The following is a 5181-nucleotide window of genomic DNA, read 5'->3' as shown; positions in this document are numbered from 1 at the left end:
GATAAGAGTAGAGGATATTCGTAGGCTACTAGTATTCGATCATAGGTGTCTTCGAAGTATTGCTTGTATATCCTGGGACCACTGGGTAAGTAATACAGTTGTTCAGTCAGTCAGCTACAACGTAGGACCAGGCACATATATGCATCGGTCCAAGTTGCCATGCAGTTGTTAGGATACGGGTACTAGGTAAGGATGGAAAATCTATTGATGAAGTAGTGAAACTTCATCAGTTGAGATGGCTGCGACACGTGTTACGTATGCCCAACCACCGACTGCCCCGACGCGCAATGTTTTATGGTGTAGGAGTAGGTTGGAAGAAAACTAGGGGCGGCCAGACCAAAACATGGCATAAATCCATGAAGTTGCTGACAAGTGAACTGAGCCATGTTGGTAGGTGTAGACTTTATTATTATTTAAACACATAAATATTGGTACAAGAAAGCACCAGATACATATGCGCCATACAAATCTCATTCGATTTGCTTGAGGGCTGTGATACTGCCCAGGTGCCCAAACTGAAGCAGGTGGTTTTCTTAGGGGCCCACACCCGGAGCCTTTGACCGAAAGATCTGATCCACAAGGCAGTGAAGCATCGTGCGGAGATGCAGTCCCATGGTAGCCGGTAATCAACGATTGATTCGTACGCCATTTGTTCCCTCAGGATACTGGAGCCCATGTGCACCTTTGGTTTGGAATCAGGGTTTTCCAACTCCCCTAGGTGGACTCGCCTTGTCCACCAACCCGGTTAAAGCGCCAGACATTCGCTTTTCGTCCTCTCACTTTCGTAAACAGCACCGGTGCCACGAGAAGGCAGTGAGTAGGACTTCCCTGACAAAGGCTATATATTCGCGTGGCCATGTGAGAGCATTTTGAGAGGGAGAGCGGACTCTCCCTACTCTCGACCGTACCAGGGCATTTGGGGGCAGGTGTAGACTACCTGGTTGTGATGCGCGAGATGATATCAACCGATGGATAGAGACCTTGAATGACATGGCTCAAAATCGTTTGCAATGACGTAGGTGCATCCACTCTTTGTGTTCTGCCAAATTCTGATCTGAAATTTTCATGTCTCTATCTTTTTTCTCGTTCCAAATTTATTTCACTGAATTATATTCCTTCAATAACATCTTTAAATCCTAATCTTTCACATTACTGCTTATACTTTTACTACTACCACTGGGATTTGAATCGACAACTTCATCTCTGTGCTAATGTGGTATGGCAACTGGAACAGATGTACATACGTACGTACGAAGTTCTACGTTGTGACTGACTGACGTCTATGAATCCGGTGTTCATGTTGTTGTGCTAACGAGGTGATGGCAACTTGGACTGATGTATATATGTGACTGGTCCTACGTTGTAGCTGACTGACTGAGAAATTTCTTACATGTAGTTCCCTTTATTTATCTTGAAGAGAACAATAATAAAGAACTGAGCCGAATAACATGAATTCATTTTATTTAGCCAGAATTCTCACTAACTTCTTGTAACTTAATTACTTACGTCCGTTACCCCATATGAAGCATAGGCTGCCGACCAGCATTATCCAACTCACTCTGTCCTGGGCCTTCTTTTCTAGTTCTATCCAGTTCTTGTTCATTGTTCTCACATCTGTCTCTATTTCTCGGCGTAATGTGTTCTTTAGTCTTCCCCTTCTCATTTGACCTTCAGGATTCCATGTGAGGGCTTATCTTGTGACGCAATTAGGTGATTTCCTCAAGGTGTGCCCAATCCACTTCCAGCGCTTCTTCCTGATTTCTTCCTCTGCTGGAATCTGGTTTGTTCTCTCCCACAGTAACTTGTTGCTGATAATGTCTAGCCATCGGATCCGAAGTATCTTGCGTAGACAACTGTTAATAAACACTTGTATCTTCTGGATAATGGCTTTCGTAGTTCTCCAAGTCTCCGCCCCATACAGTAGAACTGTCTTCACATTTGTATTGAAAATTCTAACATTGGTGTTGGTTGACAATTGTTTTGAATTCCAGATGTTTTTCAGTTGTAAGTATGCTGCTCTTGCTTTGCCGATCCTCGCCCTCACATCTGCATCTGATCCACCGTGTTCATCAATGATGCTGCCCAGATATATAAAGGTTTCCACATCCTCCAAAGCTTCTCCGTCAAGTGTAATTAGATTGGTGCATGTTGTATTGTAATAGAAGAGCCAGATCATCCGCGAAGTCTAAATCGTCAAGCTGCATCCTGCCTGTCCACTGTATCCCGTGCTTTCCTCCAGATGTTGATGTCTTCATGATCCAGTCGATCACCAGGAGAAAGAGAAAGGGTGAGAGTAAGAAACTTTGCCTAACACCGGTCTTTACCTCGAATGAGTCTGTGAGTTGTCCTCCCTGGATGATTTGGCAGTTTAGTCCATCATAGGAGTTCCATATGATATTGACTATCTTCTCAAGCACGCCATAGTGTCGAAGGAGCCTCCGTAGTGTTGTCCTGTCTACGCTATCATATGCCTTCTCGTAGTCGATGAAGTTGATGTAGATTGATGAATTCCATTCGATCGATTGTTCCACAATGATCCACAGAGTTGCGATTTGGTCTGTACACGATCTATCCTTACGAAATCCAGCTTGTTGATCTCGAAGTTGGGCGTCTACGGAATTCTTCATCCTGTTTAACAATACTCGGTTGAAGAATTTTCCTGGTATTGAGAGCAGAGTGATGCATCTGTAGTTATCGCACTTACTGAGATTGCCTTTCTTTGGTATCTTGATTAGAAGTCCTTTTTTCCAGTCTGTTGGTACATGTTCTTCATCTCAAATCTTACTGAAGAGGATGTGTAATATCTTGGCAGTTGCTGCTACATTTGCTTTCAGTGCCTCTGCCGGAATGTTGTCTGGTCCCGCTGCTTTGCAAACTTGTAACATGTAACTAAAAGTCGTAAGCAGCTGTATTATTATTATTTATTCGAATACATATGTATTGGAACAAGGGGGCATCAGATATATATGCGCCACACAAAAAATTGTCACCTCATTTGATTTGTGTGAGGACTGTGATAGTGCACCGGTGCCCAAACTGAAGCAGGTGGTTTTCTTACTGGGCCACACCCGGAGCCTTTGACCCAAAAGTCTGATCCACAAGGCAGTGGAGCATCGTGAGGAGATGCAGTCCCATGGTAGCCGGTGGTCAATGACTGCTTCATACACCGTTTGTTCCCTTAGGATACTGGAGCCCATGTGCACTATTGGTTTGGAATCAGGGTTTTCCAACTCCCCTAGGTGAACTCGCCGTGTCCACCAACCCGGTTAACGCTCCTGACATTCGCTTTTCGTCCTCTCAATTTCGTAAACAACACTGGTGCCACGAGAAGGCAGTGAGTATGACAGAGGTTGTATACGCGTGGCCATGTGAGATCATTTCGAGATAGAGGGCGAGTCCTCCTCACTATTGACCTTACCATGGCATTTGGGGGCGTAATCAGTTGAAAATCTAATGAAATAAAATGAGTTCATGTTATCCTGCTCAGTTCTTTTTTCTTGCTCTGTATGTATACATTTAGTTGAAAAATACGTTAGATCTCAACTTTTCTAAGCTGAGTCGATAAGTGTAGACATATAGTTTGGTACTTGCCGGATAAATGATTTAAAATATATGGCTTTAAATCGGTCAGTGAGTTACTTTGATTTTTTAATCTCTAAATCTCAAATGCACTATTTGTTTTATCTTCTTTACCTACTCAACATAATTTTGTATGCATAAGGTGTATTCACAAGTCATACCTTCTACCTCATTGTTATCTAATCTTTCACCTTTAACTGATATATCCTTATGTTGATAGGAGTTACTACTGTAGTGAACGAGAACACAAGTGGGGACAATCCAATGTATTTGAACACAAAATTACACAATATCTTAATAAAATCTGAGAACCATACAGTAAATACTTAATTTGAAAAATGTCAATCAATTATCGCAAACTTGACTGTTCTTTTTGCAACTATCAGTCAATCGTCTCAAACTTCATTGTTCTTTCGTTTCCACACCAATCATTCTTTGTTCTCATTTTCTTTTCTTTGATCTTCTTGACTTTTTGCCTCCAGGCATTTCACTTTCAATTGATGATACATACTACTTATATCTGTTGAATTCAGTAGCACACACCACACTGATACTGTTACTACTTTTATGACTTTGAGATTTGTCTTGATAATTTTATCTTGCTGTGTTAATGTAGTATGGAAACTTGAACTGACATACATGCGTCGGGTTCTTTGCTGCATTTGACTACGATGATGCATCATCGTCACTATTATAATTATATTTCCTACTATTTTTAATCTGAAGTGGTTTTGTGGAGATTTCAGTATCTTTAATAGTTGAAATCATGACTCAATTGAAGCTAGACTACTATGGAGAACCTGGAAGCACTGGACGGCCGTTTCGTCTTATTATGGGACTCCTCATCAATGCGCATCCACGATCCCGCCTCGTGAGTGAGATCCGAACCCAGGACCTACCAGTCTCGAGCCAGAGCACTTAACCGATAGATCCCTGAGCCGGCATCCTATGGCGTTTATGTCTAACTCCAACCAATCCACGGAGTTGAGCAACCGTTCACCAATTGTCTTCAGTGAGTTGTTATCTCACAACAGACACTGGTCACTGCTTGCCACTAGAACTCCAGGACATGTATCTTGAAGTCATGTTTAATCTACTTTGTGATTGGTTGTTTCACTTTTCGCCTCATATCCTAACTATGCAGCTTCTGCTTTAACCACTTATTTTGTTTTATACGTTCGCTTGGCTGCTTACTGTCTCTTCTTGTATTCTCTGGATTACTTATTTGTATACTCAGCTATCAGACCTTGTAAATATAGTTGCTTAACAGTCATAATTTTCTCGTAAAAACTTCCTGATTTGCATCACAAAAAGCGAGTGCAGTGCACAATCTTACGCGGCTTCAACCTCGGATGAAATATGCATCTATTGCATTAATAATCAAAAGCGCATGTAAAAATATGCTGTGCGAAAAAATATTTAGTGTAAATTGAATCACAAATTTATATAAATTGGATTGGGAATAGAACTTGTAAGTGAACAAACTATTTTTACGGATGCTGAATTAAAGCCTTGTACAAAACAAATATCAAGGTATCTTCTAAGCTTCCAAACTTCTGCTGATGAGCAAAATGTTGTTGATGTACCTATTGTAGAATCTAA

This window comes from Schistosoma mansoni (assembly GCF_000237925.1).
Source record: "Schistosoma mansoni, WGS project CABG00000000 data, chromosome 2 unplaced supercontig 0193, strain Puerto Rico, whole genome shotgun sequence".
Classification (NCBI taxonomy): domain Eukaryota; kingdom Metazoa; phylum Platyhelminthes; class Trematoda; order Strigeidida; family Schistosomatidae; genus Schistosoma; species Schistosoma mansoni.
The sequence above is the reverse complement of the archived record's forward strand: the minus strand, read 5'-3'. Positions refer to the sequence as shown.